Source organism: Rhinolophus sinicus, chromosome 1 (genome assembly GCF_057876585.1).
Source record: "Rhinolophus sinicus isolate RSI-liver-muscle chromosome 1, RSI-T2T, whole genome shotgun sequence".
NCBI lineage: Eukaryota > Metazoa > Chordata > Mammalia > Chiroptera > Rhinolophidae > Rhinolophus > Rhinolophus sinicus.
This window is the reverse complement of record NC_142501.1, coordinates 84450981-84469900: the sequence shown is the minus strand read 5'-3', so window position 1 is coordinate 84469900 and position 18920 is coordinate 84450981. Positions and strand designations below refer to the sequence as shown.

General features: G+C 35.3%; 1 pseudogene; it reads left to right on the top strand.

Moving 5' to 3' along the window:
• The first annotated feature begins 17051 nt into the window (after positions 1-17051).
• LOC148759102 (pancreatic progenitor cell differentiation and proliferation factor pseudogene) lies at positions 17052-17383 on the top strand (annotated as a pseudogene).
• Positions 17384-18920: the final 1537 nt, after the last annotated feature.

The following is an 18920-nucleotide window of genomic DNA, read 5'->3' as shown; positions in this document are numbered from 1 at the left end:
AAAACAATTGAGTTACATGTGTTTATAGCAATATAAAATGTTTTACTTACTTGCAAAAATGAAACATATTCTTCTTTACTTTTTTAGCATTGGTTGTGATGCTGTAGCTTTCAGTGTATTAATTCTAGAGAAAAAAATAAAAAAATAATGACTTAATTGAAAAGTGCTGATTCTAGCCTACCGAGGCCAGCATCCAGGGAATATTTTCATCCAGAATCTCATTAATAGTGGATAGTGTGAAACATTACAATTTTTCATGTTTTTCAGATCACTTACCAAGGAGAGATATCCAGAATGATGACAATGGGACACAACATTTTTGTGTAGTATAATAAACTAAAAATGTCTCTGATCCACTGATTGTTTTTTTCTCTCTTAGGGACATTTTTAAAGATGAAGGTAGATTGATGATTTTTACCATATCACTGGTGCTTTAGTTATCATCCCACATAGTTTCAGGTAACTCATAGTCTTGAAGACCATATCAGTGTATCCAACTATCCAACTTTATTTCATTGCCACAATTTTTTTCAAGCACAATAAAAATATTCACATTGCACATCGCAATTGTTGATAGAGAATGAACAAAAAATGCAACAAAATCCACTGTTAATTGGTCATTTTATTAAGATAAACAATGAGTTAATTCATGTATCCTGTTTACCATTTTTTTGAAGATTTTTTTTTCATGAAAGGAAATGGACAATGTAATACTGAATTTGAAAATTATGACCAGAATCTTTTTCGACAATGCAAGCTTATATTTGTGTGTTGTGAAGTATATCAAATTTTAAAGTTCCTGCTGCATTTCCTTCTAAATTTGCCTAGAAAAAAATATATAGTCCAAGAATTGTTTTTATAAATCTATCATTTTATTATCTAATTGACACCTGAGAAAATCAAGAGGCAAGCCTTTGCAGAGAAGGCATTCTAGAGAATGATGAAGTAACTTTAGCGCTTGTAAAGTTGGCCAGGTGAAAGGCTGGGCAGACTAGCATTTCCTCCATTTTGTTCTTCATACATTTGGCCCCATAGGAATATTTATCCATATTTTTCCCAAATTCATACCAAGAACACTGATAAATTCATAGGCTGTCGAAAATATGTTTCGATGGTAATGACAGCAACAATTTTAATTTGCTAGGCACAAGGCTTAACATTTCACCTGCTTTATTTCATTTAGCATGCCCCCCACATACTCAAAAACATAACAACAAATAATGATGTTAACCAAAAAAAATATTATGACTTAATATTGTATATCAGGAAATTTCCCATTTTCCACAAAGGAGTTAAATAACACAACTAACTTTTCTCTGCTAATAAGTGGCAGAGCTGGGATGTGAAGCCCACAGACCTAATACCAGTAACTCCTCTGAAACATTAGTTATTAGTCCACTAAGGGATTAAATAATAGGCTTATCTTCATAGAAATATCTTTATAAATACTGCAGTCAATGATCACTGACGCTGCAAAATCCCTATTTCTCCTTTTTACTCTTACAAAGGTGTTGGATTGAAACCTTAGAAGCTTCCCAGGTCAAATCTGAAGCTGGCTACCACTGCAAACAAAGGGCAAGAAGTAACTGAAGAAAGGGAAGACCACACATTGGTAGGTGGTAAGTTTAATAGCAAGGCAATTTACCTATGAGGCTTGTCTTGGGCAGCCACAAGCCTACACCCACCCCCCAGAATCTTAAACAGGCCTTAACGGGATTCAGTCATGTACACCATCCAAATGGTCTCAATAACACATTGCACTCTGAAGTCTGTATCCTTGTAAATGGCACATTCCCCGCTGTGGGAATGGTGGGCAGAATGTACATTCCAAGGACAAGGGAGGGGGTGAGGAGCCTCTGATTGTCCAGGTCCAGCTCTCGGGTCAACCCCCTGGATGACCTCCTCCAACACATACATAGACCCAATTGTAACTATTAACATACAGTAAAACATATTACTTACATCTTAAATAGAACCCATTATTTCAGTATGTTAATTGATAGAAGACTATTTTACATTTGGCTTCATCTTTTCAACCTATAATTTAATTGACCTTTTATCCCCATCTCCTCTAATTATTTGTTTCACTTTCCAAGGTAATTCTTAAAGAGAATTTGAGGGAAGCTTCCAGCAACATTTGTTACCTATTTGTTTTGTTTTTTAATTTGTTCCTTGTCCAGATTGTTTTGTCGTTTTAAGTTGAAAGCAGTGCCTGGTAGTTTTTCCTACCAGAAAACTATGACCATTTACATAATTGATTTTTGATCATGTCATCCAATTATTATTAATAAAAACAAAACAATGTTTGGGTCCATTTTTTTTCCTGACAATAATACAAACTGTATTTTCGGGAAGCATCTAAGAACTGCCTGTGCATTCATAGATTGGTTGCTGCAGCTTATTTTTGAGTGACCAATTGAGGTGTCGTGGTGCTGTTTTCATTGTGAACAATGCGGTAATTTTAATAACAACCAATGATTTGGGTTCTTACAAATATCCCTCCTTATCTTGAGCATTTTCATCAGGTTGTAGGCTAACAGTTCAAATTTCTGTCTTTTAATATTCAATCTATGTCCTCAATGGAAATATAATTTTTAAAAGCTAACATTTGACAAGCATGTAGACAGAATGTCATTTTAGTGGATGGTTAGTCATATTAACCATGTAGCATCGATTCCCTGTGCCTCAATAAACCCTGATTTCCTGCAGGGACAATCCAGGTGCCTACCCTGCCACTATGAAGCCTGACAATCAGATCACGGTCACTGTCTCATCTTTTCCTTTCATCACTGTTCTGGGAGCAGGCCCATGAGCTGCACTCGTGATCAGGTAGTGAAAGGAGAACTACGTAAAGGATTTGAACAGAAAGCTCTACCAGCTTCTGAGGTTCTCTACAAATGGCCCTCACTGTTTCTCTACTGTTGTCACGCAGCAACCTAATCGTCTGTCCCGTGGTGCCTGTCCCTAAAGACAGGAGAGTCTGTGAGACGGATCCTTTCAGGGACTTTGCTTCACCTTTGTGCTTACACCTCATGTCTCTCTGTTTGGCCCCCAAGAGATGGTTGGTCAGCCAATGACGGGTAAGATTCCTCACGGGAGGAACAACCCAAGCCAGGCGGAACCGTGTGGGGACCACCAGGAGAACCCATGGGGTCGATAGAGGTGGGCACAGCCCCCACCTTCCCCTGCCTAAGGAGAGCTTCTGCCTATATTCCTTCCCACAACCTGCTTGGGAAGTGAGTCAATGATGTAATAACGTCAGTTCTCCTTCCATTCTTAACAATAAGTTTCAGTATAAAGGATTTGTCTCAGGGGAGGCACATGCCATAGTTGTTAAGACATCATGGGACTTTCTATTCCGGCTGTTTGCAGGCAAGGGTGATTGATTTGAATCAGTTTTCTGGTGTGATGTATGAGACTCACAGACCGTGGAGAAAACAATACTACTTCCTTGTGTGTATCTCAGTAAACGCCAGAAGGCAGCCCGATTCGGGGCTCTCAGTCCTTTGAGACTGGGAGACCCTTGGCCCCCTGTTTCATAACTTTCTTGATTTCTGTTTCTTTCTTAACCCTTCACTGCCCCTTCTCATTCTCTCACTGCCTGTGTTGCGCTGGACGCAACACTCTATAAATACATCTTTAGCTAAGTTTCTGACATAATCTTCCAGTTCTAACAAGTTCACTGTCCGTATTTCTTTTGTAAATATCCCATTTGTTTCTAGTTCCATGCTTTGTCTGCACCTCTTACTGTTGTTGAAATTTTGCTTAAAATATTGCTTTTTCCTCTATCACTTTGTATCCTAACACAATGATGATACAATTCATTCTTTTAACCTCCAGAAATTCTCCCTGGTTTCTCAATCCCATGATAATCTCTCATGTCTTTGATCTTCAATAACATTTCTATTAGTAGCATTGGGTGCTAGATTGTATACTGAACAGTAGTGCCTTTGGGCCCTAGATTACATAACGTTTTACATTATTATAAGGGCATTTTCTGAGTCTACATTTGTGAATGAATTTATAGACTCCATAAAGACGAATGCCTCTTTCAGCAACCAGATTGTTTTATAGTTTTATATCATGGCTGATATAAAATAACTGTTCAATGTTTTGTTGAATTGAATATTGTGTTTTTAATCATTACTGAAAATTTGTAGAGAAGTATTTTAATTACTTAACTTTTATAGCTTAATGACTTTTGGAAGTTTAAGACACTACGTTTTCCAGGACCAGGAAGAAGACTGAGGTGCCAAAACATATTTGAACCCTATATATAAATACATTTAAAACAAAGTTTATTTGTTTTAATTTCTTAACCTGAAAGCGTACAAATATCTAACTCAACTCATGAACATTACTCATCCTATGTGACAAGAAGATAATGTCATGAGACTCAAAAGGAGAGTCAAGATTATTCTGTAAATCTTTTGATTCAACAAACTAGACTTTGGATTTGTGGCTATATTATGTCATGATGATTACTATTTATGAACTTTAGCAAATACTTATTAAGCATCTACTCTGTGCCAGCCTCTATGCAAAGTATCAGAATAAGAAGCAATTACTTCCAGTTCTAACAAATTCACTGTCCGTATTTATTTTGTAAATATCCCATTTGTTTCTAGTTCCATGCTTTGTCTCACAGTATGTGAGAAAAATTATATAATAAATATATCATAATATAAAAAGTGTAATAAGAGATGCATGTATACAGTGCTATGGTAACGTAGACAAGAGTATATTGTATAAACGTTAAATGTTGTATTTCAATGAATTCACCTTTTCACCTATATTTACAGCCATCTACTAACATGCGTCTTGGTCATTATACTCTTAGGAGAAGATACTTGGTGTTATAAAATCAGTAAACAGTAGAAATTACACAGAATTTAGATTCTTAGTATCTGGACTTGAGCGCCAAGTTTACCACCTATTCTGCTACCTTGGGGCAGCTCCACAGTCACACGTCTCTTGTTCCATTGTTTTCTTTTTTTTAAAAAGCAGTAATAGCTACTCAAGTCATCATACTAAGATATTGATAAGAATTTATAGAGAAAATTACCTAAGGTCTGTTTCTGGTTATCTAACTCTACTTGAGATGAGGGAAAGTGAAAGAAATATTATGTCTGAGTGTTAGGGGATTTTTCACTCTACGTAGTATTATTACATGCATTTTTTCTATTTGTGTCCCTACCTAGGCTTTGAAAATAGAAATCATAATGATATCAATGTACTGGGTTCAAAGGAGTGCCTCCAAGTACACAATGAAGAATAGATTGTTCTGTATATGTATTTTTATGATCTGGCTAGAGAAATACTTGGTTTTTAGTAATGTCAAATCGAATATCCTGAAGCAATACTACAAAGATAAATGTGTCTCATTTCCATTCCCTGAAGAGCAGCCATGATCTGATGAGGATGGGGTAGGAAGAGTATGGCAGGGACAGACTTAGGAGGGAGGTTAATGCTGCCAACTATTATAGAAAGGATGCTAAGCCGTCTCTAAGGTATTCAGACCTTACTAGAACTATTATAAGCCAACAACTGAAAACAGGGGCCGTATGCAGCTAGGACTAGTAATCCTATGCATCCTGGATAGAAGGTTCAGAGCCTGAAACTCTTTAATTTCAGAACAAGCGGTGGGACATTAGAATGGGGACACTAGAGACTGACTTCTTTTCTGTCTGTCTACTGCTTGTTCAGTCCTGTGAGCTAAGTGTATACTTCTTTTCCAAAAATTGATGGTAGGCTGGGTAACACTGCAATGGGAAAGACTGATCTTGGATATCTCTAAATTTCTGAGGTTAGTTAGGAACTCATTCTGCATAAAATATTAAAATGATCACTATTACTTATTTTAGTGGTAAAATATTATTTTCAAAGTGTTCAATTATTAAAAATTAGTGAATTTTTGTTTTTCAGTTTTCTGATCTGGCATGTAAGGAGTGTAGAAGTGGCCACTCCTATCACAACAACAAGCAAAAATCTGAACAAACTGAAAAATAAAGAATACTTCTAGATCTGTCTGAGAAGTGAGGTCACAAGTCAAACCACTGCCCCCAAAATGGAGACACAGATGGGCAAATAGAGAGAATCACAACTTACTGTAGCAGGAACACACAAGCAAAAACCTCCACGAAAACCAGTTCCAGGGTAGGAAAGCCTGAACTGTAATTGACAAATTGCCAGAGACTCAGTGTAAATAACTCTGAGAGTTAAAAACTCCAGGGGGATCACTGTCATGGATGTGCGGATTGGCTTACACAATTGTGAGTGTTGTCTCCAGGAACTCTACTTGATTATCACAGTGATGAGCAGAGAAAACCCTTTCATGCTTCCAAGGAGGGGCAGGAGGACAGCAGCCATTTTGGAATATGCCAGAGTATTCTGTTTTTCTTTATAAGGCCTTCTCTCAGGAAAAACCGTTTTACCAGAGCCTAACCTGTTGGATTTTTATCAGAGCCTAACCGACTTGAGGGAAGGGAACTACCTAACTCCAACCTTCCACTTGGGAAAAGAGAAATACCCATCTCCAGCCCTCTCTAACAATCGTGTCTCACCTAAGGAGGGAGGGGTCATACCGAGAAGCAGTGCAGGGACACAGGCTCACCAAACTACTGACATCAAATCATAGAACACTTGCCCTCTCCCCACACCTTACCACAGCATCACGAAAGATCTATAAACCACAGTTACTTTTACACAGTTCATCATGTCCACCTTTCAACAAAACATTACAGAACATACTAAAAAGAAAAAAAGAAAACAGTTTGTAGAGGCAGAGCAAGCATCAAAACCAGACCCAGATAAGGTGGGAATATTAGAATTATCAGACCACAGATTTTAAAAAGCTCTAATTAATATGCTACGGGCTCTAATGGAAAAAGTAGACATAATGCAAGAACAGATGGGTAATGTAAGCAGCAAGATGGAAATTATACGGAAGTATAAAAAAAGAAATGCTAGAGATCAGAAACACTGTAACAGAAATAAAATGCCTCTGATGGGCTTATAGTAAACTGGATATGGCTGAGGAAAGGATCTGTGATATTAAGGATATGTCAATATAAACTTCTAAAACAGAAAAGCAAAGAGAAAAAAGAGAAAAATAAAAACACCAGAATATCCAAAAACTGTATGACAACTATCAAAGGTGTATAAAAATTAATAAGGAAAGCAACTAAAATTAGAGTGGGGGAGACCTGTAGAGGGAACTTTCACACTCTACCACTTGTCAATCACCCCAAACAGAAAAACAATGTCAATTACAGCTTCAGTTCATTCAGCAACAGACCCCAACCAGAAGTGAAACTACTTTACTACTCCAGCAGGAGGGAGGATGATTTTCTTCTTGTCCAGCAATAAGCCAAGCCAATGGGAACACTGCAGCTCAGCCAATGAGAAACCATCGTCACCTGACCTCTTACTTTCCCCCAATGAACTTTTATTTTTCTTTGATGGTAACTTCTTCCTTGTCCCACCCATCTTTCTATAAAAGTCTTCTATTTCATATAACCTCTTGGAGATCTCTCTGCTTCCTAGATGACAGGCTGCCTGATTCGTGAATTGTTTAATAAAGTCAATTCGATTTTCAAATTTGCTCAGTTAAATTTTGTTTATTAATAGGTATAACATACACATAATAAGACTATCAGAAGGAGAAGAGAGAAAAAACAGAGCAATATTTGAAGAAATAATGACTGAGACTTTTCCCCAACTTGATATCAGATACCAAACCACTGATGCAGGAAGCTCCAAATACCAAGCAGGATAAATACCAGAAAAACTACACCTAGGCATATGATATTCAAATTTCAGAAAATAAAAGATAAAGAAAATAATTTTGAAAGAAGCCAGAGTGGAGGAAAAATAGCCTCATGTATGGAGGAGCAAAATAAGAATTACAGCTGATTTCTCCTCAGAAACCATGCAAGCAAGGAGAATGGAGTAAAATATTTACAATGTTGAGAGAAAAAACCCTCAGCCTAGAATTCTGTACCTTATAAAATTATTTTTCAAAAGTGAAGGAAAAATAAAGACTTTGTCAGACAAACAAAAATTGATAGAATTTATTGCCAGTAAACCTACCTTGCAAGCAATGTTAAGAGAAGTTCTTTGGGGAGAAGAAAAATGATAAAGTTCAGAAACTTGGCTCTACATAAAGAAAGAAAGAACATCAAAGAAGGCATAAGTGAAGGTAAAATAAAAACTTTTATTTTTCTTATTCTTAACTGATACAACAGATAACAGGTTGTTCAAAATAATAATAGCAAGAATGCATTCAATTATACTTATGTATAAGTAAAACGAATGACAGCAATGATGAAAGGAATGGGAGTGAGAAACTAGAAACATATCGTTACTATAAGATGCTTACACTACCTGTGAAGTGGTATAGTGTTTTTGGAAGGTGGACTTAGATTAATTGTAAATGTATATGATAATACTCACACAAAATGGTATAGACAATCTGAATTGAACTGTATCTATTAACGGAATTGAGGCAATAATTAATAGCCTTCGAAAACAGAAAACACTGGGCACAGATGGGTTCTCTGGTGAATTCTGCTAAACATTTAAAGAAGAAATTGTACCAATTCTCTACAATCTTGTCTAGAAGATAGAAGCAGAAGGAATATTTGCTAACTAATTCTGAGGCCTACGTTACCTTAATACTAATACCAGAAAAAAGGTATTACAAGAAAAAGAAAGCTAGAAATCCATATCTCCCATGACATAGATGCAAAAATGCTCAATAAAGTATTAGCAAATTGAGTCCAACAATGTATAAAAAGAATTACATATCACAATCAAGTGAGATTTGGTCATAGATATACAAATAGTTTCAAAATTAATAATATAAACCATTACATAAATAGGCTAAAGAAGAAAAATTACATGATTGTTTGTATCAAAAGATACAGATAAAGTATTTATCAACAGCCAATCATGATTTAAAAAAAAGTACCGAACAAACTAGGAATGAAGGGGAACTTCTGTAACTGCACATGAACTACATTTCTTTAGCATGCATTTTGCTTTAACCCAAGCTCACTTAGTTTAGCCAGATAGAACTATGACTCACCTGCATTCTTTCCCTAGATTCTCCTACCTGTGCGTATACTGTACGTCAGCTCCTTTTAATCAGTAACCCCTTCGGACATGAGTTTCTGGTCAACACCAAATTCATTTAAGAATAAAGCTTCAGGTCTATCAACCATGACCAAGATACAATAACCAAACCTCCAACTAGAATAAGGTTTTAGTCAAACAAAGACAACACCTTGGCCTCAGTTCCGATTCAGCTCTGGACTCATGAAAGCAGAACGGCCCCACCGATGGCATTCCTGGGAGCTGGACAGAACCATTCCAGGCTGACACCAGGCCCTGAAGCCATGACCAACTAACTGCTCCCTGCCTTAGCCCGCACCAGTCAGTGGAGCCCCCAACCCTGATGCCATAGCAACCATAATTAATGATTTTCCCCTGTATAACCTGGCTACTAAAGGCCATCTGGGAGCCCGGTATTTGACAGCACTAGCTCACCTATGTCTTTGGGTTTGGCGCCAACTCCTTAAATAAACCTTTATTTTCTTTGTTGCAATCTCCTGTTTGTGTCTTATTTGGATTGGATACATGCAGGCAAGTAGACCCTGTAAGTCTGTGATAACACTTCCTCAACTTAATAAGAAACATCTATAAAAAAATCTATAGCTAAAATCATACTTAATGGTGAGAAACTCAAAATGTTCCTGTTAATATCAGGAACAAGGAAAGGATGCTCCCTCTTATCTCTCCTTGTCAATACTGTATGGCAAGTTCTAGCTTATGCAATAAGAAAAGGTAAAGAAATATCAAGTATACAATTTGGGAAGGGAGAAATCAAGCTGTCTTTGTTTTCAGATAATATGGATTTCTATGGTCTTCTATATAGGGAAACTGAAAAGATTAAAAACAAAAACAAAAAAAAAACCCTGGAACTAATAAGTAATTATAATAAGTTTGCAGGATACAAGGTTAATTAATATACAAGAGTCAATCACATTTCTACATAGCAGCAAAGAACAGGTACAATTTAAAGTTAAAAATACATTACCATTTACACATTAACATCTCCTTCCACCCAAATAAATTACTTACGTAGGTATAAGTCTAAAAAAACATGAACAAGATTTATTAAAAAAAACAACTATAAAACACCAATGAAAGGAATCAAAGAACTAAATAAATAGATATTCTATGATCATGGATAGGAAGATGCAATATTGTTAGTTCTCCCCAGCTTCATCTGTAGATTCAAATCAGTCACAATCAAATCCCAGAACTGATTCTAAAGTTTATATGAAGAGGCAAAAGACCCAGAATAGCCAACTTAATACTGAAGGAGAACAAAGTCAGAAGACCAGTATTACCCAACTTCAAGACTTACTATAAGAAATGATGTAAGCTACAGTCATTAAGACAGGGTGGTACTGGTGAAAGAATAGACAAATCAATAAATGGAACAGAACACAGAGCCTAGAAATAAACCGTGATAAATACAGTCAGCTGATCTTTGACATAGGAAAAAAGGCAATACAATGGAGAAATGATAATCCTATTAACAAATGGTGCTAAAACAACTGGATATCTATATTCAAAAAATGAGTCTATATACAATCTTTACATCCTTCACAAAAATTAACTCACAGTGGATCATACACTTAAATGTAAAACACAACTGTAAAACTTCTAGAAGAGTAAACCTAGTGATCTCAGGTATGGTGATACCTTTTTAGATACACCACCTAAGGGATGACCCATGAAAGAAATAATTGATAAGCTGGACTTCATTGAAATTTGAAGCATTTTCTCTGTGAAAGATAATTGTGAAGAGACAAATCAAAGAACAGTATAAAATATTTGCAAAAGACATATTTGATAAAAGATGGTTATTCAAAATACACAAAGAGATCTCTTAAAACTCAGCAATAAGAAATATAAATACCTGATTAAAAAATGATCAAAATACCCAAACAAACATCCGACCAAAGAAAATATACATCTGGCAAAGAAGATACACATATGAGATGTTCGGTAGCATACATCATTAAGGAATTGCAAATTAAAACAGTGAGATGCCACTCACTACACACCTATTAGAATGATCAACATCCAGAACACTGACAACACCAAATGCTGGCGAGGATGTCGAGAGGATGTGGAGCAAGAGAAACTTTCATTGATTGCTGGTGGGAGTGCAAGTGGTATAAGCCCTTTGGAAGACAGGTTGAGCGTTTCTTACAAAAGTAAACATATTCTTACCATATGATCCAGAAATTATGTTCCTCAATATTTAACTAAAGGAATTGAAAATTTATGTCCTCACAAATAACTACACATGGATGTTTACAGTAGCTTTATTCATAATTGCAAAACTTGGAAGCAACCCAGGTGTCCTTCGGTAGGTGAATGGATAAATATAGTGCGGTCCATCTATAGAATGAAATATGATTCAGCACTAAAAACAAACAAACAAACAAAAAAAAAGAGCTATCAAGCCTTGAAAGGACATAGAAGAAACTTAAATGCATATTAGTAAGTGAAAGTATCCGAAAAAGCTACATCCTGGATGATTTCAATTTATGACATCTAGAAAGGACAAAACTATGGACAGTAAAAAGATCAGTAGTTTCTAAGGGTTAAAGGAAGAGAGGGTTGAATGTTGAATACACAGAGTACAGAGCATTTTTGGCACAGTGGAACTATTCTGTATGATACTACATGTCATACATTTGTCAATACTGATAGAATGTACAATATCAAGATAGAACCTTAAAGTATGGATTTCAAGTGACAATAATATGCCAACATGGAGTCATTAATTATAACACGTGTACCACTCTCATGGGGACTGTTAATAGTGAAGGAGGTTTTCGGGGCATGGGTTATATGGGAAATGTCTATACTTTCCACCCAGTTTTTCCGTGAACCTATAAATCAAGCCTGTTATACATAGTAAATTTCAAATCTTCTCTTTGTCACATTTCTTTTCCTCAAGTCTATATTTTTAAGGAGTTAATTTAAAATAACGTAAGTATATGTGGAACTATGCTGATGTGTTAACAGCAAATAAACATTAGGTGATTTCATGATCTGAATTAGTCTTTTCAATATATTTAATCTGTTTCTCAATTAACAGAACCCAATAATAAGGGATTACATATATAGTCCCAAAATATTTTAAGTTTAACAATTACCTGGGGGTTTAAAACTTCCCTAGGATATGTCCTTTCTTTTTTTGTACAATTAAATATTATTTGGAAATAGATTGCTCCATTGGTATAGCCTCAGGATGTTGAGAGGTCACAAATGAAACAACTGGAATGAAAATGGTATGAAAATGGAATTAAAAAGGCTTCGGTTCATTTCTTAGTTGTGACCTTCACTATTCAGGTAAACTTGGGAAGGCCTTTAATGTCCTTAGATTCAATTTCCTCCTCTATACAACAGGAATAAGGAAGTTCATCTTGTCTCCTTACTATGATAATTACTATGATAATTAAATGTACCTCTTTACTGAGAGAGAGCAGGAGAGGGGAAGGAGAGGGAGAGGGGAGCCAAGCCCAGCTGATAAATAGTATTTAGAAATGGTTACTATATATTGAACTTTTAATATGTGCCAGGCATTGCTAAATATGTTGTGAATTTGAATCACAACACCAATATGACAAAGGCATTGTTTTCCATATTTAAAAAATAATAAAATGGAGGTTCACAAATCTTAAACAATTTTTCCACGTTCACATGGTTAGAAACCAACATAGTTTTCAAAATCAGGTCAGTCTGATTAGCATACAGACCTGCCTGGAGTATTCTATCATTTACTGATGAAATTCATTTATGTTGACAAACAGTAAAATAATATTATCTAACCTCTCTCCATTAGAGTTTAACTGACGTGGCAGAAACAGAATGAAAATCAAAATGGAATGGACTGTGGGATGTGCTATGATTGGAGGCAAATAGCAAGAGAAATAGCCAGAAATTAATTTATCTAGGCAAGGGAAAAGAAATGTGAATGGAAACCATGGAGGTTCTGCCCATAGCTTCATCTTCTTAATTTTCCTGGTCTTTTTTCTTCTTCTTCTTCTCTCTCTTTTTTTTTTTTTTTTTTTTTTTTCCAACATGCATAAAACAATGAAAAAGAGTTTAAACATTAAACATTTCTAAGCAGAAATTACTAAGGAAAGTGGTTGCTTAGCAGCAAAAATGTACTGTTTTGACATTACAGTGAGGATTGATAAAGCATTAAAATATTTCATTTTAAAAGCTTAAGGTTGCTTTGAAAATGTAAGGCATCTGGTCTGTTTTTACAAGGTTTTTGTAAGAGAGTTTGTATTAATTTTATATGCTGTGTAACAAATTACAAAAAAAAAAAAAATTAGCAGCTTAACACAAGATTTATTTTATTATCTCACTGTCTGTAGGTCAGATGTGTAAGCCTAGTCTAACTGGGTCGCCTGTTCAGGGTCTTGTAAGGTATGTTTATCAGGAGCTGAGCTAGGAAAGGATCAGTTTCCAAGGTCTTCCAGGCTTGGGCCGAATTAATTTCTTTGAGACTGTGAAATTCCTGGGCAGCTGACTTCTTCAAAACCATCAACAGAAACATTCTTTCCCTTTTGGAGTGTCTGCCTTTCAGAAGGCCTAGGTCCTCTGATCAGGTGAGACCCACTTAGGATAATTTCAAAGTCAACTTTGATAACCTCAAAGTCAACTGGTTAAGGATCATAATTATATCCGAAAAATCCCTTCACCTTTGCAATATAGCTTAACATAATTACAGGAGTGATATCCAATCACTCTTGCCATATTCAATTGGTTAGAAGCCTATCACAATTTCCATTACATTTGAAAGGTGAATACTAGGTTTTAAAAATCATGCAGACCATCCTAGGGTGTATCCACCACAGGAATAAAGGAATGGATAGCTACATTCTTATCTCCCTTACCACAACTGAGACAAAGAGGTCAAAAAGCAACATTAAAATTGTTTCACATAGGTCAGCATTCATTTACTAGACAAATTGTCATTATAGTAATGCTAAAAAATTATTATTCATGAGCTGCATAGAAGTAAATTCTTAGATTAAAGCATATCTCTCAGTGGACTATCTATGGTATATATAAATACAAAATGAGCACTGATTCTTAAAAAGTAGATGTAAGAAAATGTTTAAAACTTGGCAAATGGGGTAGTTATTTTACTCATTTAAATAGTTTTACTTCTAATCCATCCATGTTATGAAGAAAGGGTTTGTTTTATTAGATTTTGCAGTATGTTTTATGTGGGAGGATATGAAAAGAAAATTAATGTATGAGAAGAAAGTAGAAACACATTTGTAAAACAAAAAAAAACAACTTTGATGCTTAACTAAATTACTTTTTATTAAGTGACAGTATGTTGATCTTAAAATTATTTTATACTAATATTTCACATTAAAGCTTTTTTATATTTCACTAATTTTTGGACATAAACTATTTTAACGACTCAGAATTTTGTATTCCTTTCTAGAGCAGAATTAACTCATATAATTTTATAGATTTTTCCCTATAGATGAATCCTGGTAGTTTTGTAAATTAGGTTTATCTGAATAAATACCAGTGTCAAAAAAATAAATCTCCAATTTTAGGTGGAGTAAAAAACATTTAGAAATAATATATTCCAAAAATCTGGCTGTATTGGTCTAATTGCTTTACTTCAATTTGTTTTTTTTATTCATCATATATCTTCTACTATTCACAAGATTTATGGTTTCTAGATATCTTAGCTTTACTTTTATTCAAATGAATAAAAGCTTAATGAGACTTTGAATTGTTCACAAATCACTTCAATTATTTTTTTAATTATCTAACTTGGATAACTTACACTTATTAAAATCCTGATGTATGTGTATGTTGATTAGAGAAGTGTTACTACTATAATTAAATCCAATCGGTGTCCTATAGCCTTCTGAGATTACCTTTCTTTGAGAAATAAAATGTGTTGACTTATCATTCCATATAAGAAGTCAATATCATTGTCAACATTCTGAGGATAACCAAAAATAGTTGTTTTCTTTTTTTGGTTTTTACCTGTCACGTCTTGTTCTGATTTGTTACTTAACTCCTCAATTTTCATTTATTTGGCTCTCCTTTAAAAATGTATTTATATTTTTATAAAAGTTACTTATATGCATAGTCTAATGAGGCAAAGCATTTCACAACATCATATATTCAAAAAAATAGAAACTGTATACACTCAAATCCAATTATTGCTCCACTGTGTTATTTTAAGACTTCTAGCATATACTTTTGGTATTTATCTATGTACCAGTTGAAAGCATCAGACCTATGCAGAATACACCACTTTATTCCAAAAAGCAGGAACTTTATAGGGCAGACCAAAAACATACAACTATGGAGTAGCAGATAAAGAAAGTACAATTCTTTCATTTAAAAATCAGCTTAATGTTTACTACCAGCAACTGATTTCCTTTTTTGTGTGTGTCCTCATTACCTTTGATCACAACTGATGCATTGCATTGTTCCTGTTTGTTATCTGTCTCCCCATTTAAATCATGAGGTCCTTAAACTGTTCTTAATAGTCATCTTTAAAGCTATATTTTCTAAGAGACCATCTGCCATATAATAGATCCCTAACAAATATTTAACTAAGTCAAATTTTAGTAATTTTGGATGTCACCTGGTATGTGCTGTGTACTTACTTGCTATTGTACTACATTCTTTGGGGACCTGTATTTCTTTAAGCTGTCAGGAGTCATGAAGCTCCTGGTGGGTCACCACACTCATGTGCATTCACTTATTGCTAGAATCCTGGGATCCTAAAGGTATCTCGAGTTCATACACTGCAAAGTGGAATATGCAAAATAAAACCATGATCATCCTGGTCTCACAAAATCCCTTAACAGCAGCATAAAACTGAAAGATGAATCACCCAAGAGAAGGGTCATTGAGGAAAACTAGGTAGCGATGTTGACATTTGCTTCCCTACAAGCATTCCAATGCCAATTTTAAGGCATTGAGGAATGTCTAGCAACCAACAGTCTGTTTTACTGCTGGTAATTTTAGGATAGACATCCAGACAGGACTCTAGTCTAGCTTTAATCTTTTTCACAAAACAGTTTTATAGTAACCCAGTAGACATTCTAAAATATGGGCAATTACAATTGTAAGAAAGAATATCGACTATCTACAAAGCACTGCTCAAAACATTTTAAATTTCCTGCAATCCTTTTAAAAAGTGACACAGAGAATATATTAGTTCAGACTGGCTGCAGGCAGGAGAAAGCAACTTGACCTAAGTTAAGTAGAGGAGTTACTTTAAGGATACAGGTGACTAATGAAGCGAAGGACAAGCATGTAATCAGAACTAGGAAAAACACTGAAACCAGAAACATTTGTCACAAATTCTGTGTTTCTTCCTTTATTTTGCTTTTCCCTGTATTTGGTTTTTGCCTAGATTCTACTCATAAGCCCAGGCCACACAAAGGAGCTATGGATGCCGGTGCAGGTCAGTTTAGAAATTCTCCAGTGTCAGCAGGCAATAGCATAGATTAGAATCCTATTAACCCTATATATATAGAGTGCCAAAAAAAAGTATACACATTTTAAAAAGGGAAAAAAACTGTATTAAAATTCTAATAATATATACCAATAACAAAAGACAAATACAAGTCATGCGTATATATTTTTGGGGGCATAGATATACATATACATATACATATACATATACATATACATATACATATACATATACATATACATATACATATACATATACATATACATATACATATACATACATATTTGACCATAAAATCTTTTTCGCCTTGATATCCAAACAAAAGTCAGAGAAAATTATTTGTTATTTATGTCTTGCTCATGGAGCGACCTCCCGTGGTCTCCTCTGCAAATGGGCTCCGTGGCCTAACACCCCAATCCCGCTGATCGCACTAGGGCACTGGAGGGGTCGCCGCCAAGGTTTCCACCAGACCACAAACAAGGACATGGCAGCCACCCCCTCTAGCGGCTCTCTCATGGCAACTCACGAATACTACCAGCGCCACCATCTGAGCTCCCGTGGAAGTGTGAGTACCCTGGGGAAGCCATTCCCCACCACCTTGGTCTCCCCAAGGCTGCCGCGGGTCACTGGTGGGCATGTTTCCTTTTGGGGAAGTCCACTGTTTGGTTCACGGCTTCAGCGTTGAAGTCCCCAGAGCGCTCGCAATCCCCCCAGGCCTCCAGCACCATGATCACCTGTGACCTGGCTCGGGAAGTCACAAGCTAGCAGCCTGGTGGCCAGAATAGCAAACCCAATGCTGGGCCCCATCCTGAGTGACCACCACCAGCCACCAGACCAGAGGTGCAAGGCTCTTTTAAGCTCCAACCCCTCTCCCCACCCAACCCCATAGACTAGGCAGGCTGCAGCAAGCAGAAGCAGTTGGGTTCTTTTACATGAAAACAGCAAAATACCAAAAAGGAACTTGAGAGCTTTGCTCTTTGCTATCCAAGCCACACAGGATCCTTCCTGACACCCCATAACTGTCTCCGTGTGCCTTGCACCAAGTGGCAAATACACAAGCAGCCAGCAAAAAAAAAAGAAAGAAAGAAAAAAGAAATCAATATTAGAGATCATTAGTGTTGTAATTTAAAGCACTCTTCAATAATTAGCACAAATTCAAACAGAAACACTATTGTTATTATTATACTCACTATGGCTGTAGATGTTCAGCTAAAGCTAATCATAGCTTTTTCCTAGCAGTTAAAATAATACATTACAGCCATTGTAAAATGAGTCTAGAGCTTGCATTTGATTTGTCCCCTGAAGCCTTAAATGGAAAAAGAAATGGCCATTTTCTGTGCCATTTCTTGAGGTTTGTGATATTTTCGCTCTTTCTAATTTGCAGAACAATCATAGTTATTGCTACTTTTATAATTCCACTTATGTTGGAGCACAGAGAATCCTCTGGGCACTATTGTTTGCAATTTGAAAGATATATTGAAAGATATATTACATTATGTTAGAGACTATTTTACACTGTATTAATTATAAAGTCAAGTAATATATGATTTCATGAAATCAAATAAAAGTATTGGAGAGCATTCGGGGAGAATATGTGTTTCAGAAAAATAATATATGGATGAATTTAAGAATATATTTTTCAAAAGTTTTGGAAGATTTTAGAGTTGACATTCAGAAAACAGATAAACAATGCTGAAGCCCTGTTTAGTGTACTAAATCTTTGCAACTCATAAAAGTGTTTATAAATAATAAAATAATACATTCTAAAGTGATCCTAAATAAATGAACTTAAGATTTATCAATATTTTGAGTACTTTCATCTTGGCATGTATGAATACGTGTTGATATGTTGATTAGACAAACTTATGTTGTTAATTTTGTAACCGAACAAGAATTCATTAAATATCTGCTATGTCTCATATAATGAGAAATTACATATGTGTGTGACATAAATTTTCTTCATAAATCGAGTGAAGTCAGAATAATAAACAAATCCAGTGAAGTCAGAAAAATAAATAATCTTTAAAATACTTATGTAAGAAAATAGTCTTTAAAATATGTAAGAAAAACTCTATGAGAGATATTAAAAAAAACCTTGGAGACACAAAGAAGAAATTCTTTTTCATTTTAGCACTTCAGAGAAAAAACGTGAAATTATCATTTATTTTGTGTAATATGTTTTAAAATATTCATTTTACATTGTGGAAACTGAGTTTCAGATTACACAAAGGATCTTCCCAGATCCAATCACGTAGGTACATTGTATGAAATGAACCCATGTCAACTGATTTTAGCTTCTTTGTTCCTGTCAAGTGAGTGAAAGAGGGGAAAATGGAATCAGGAAGTCAGTTTT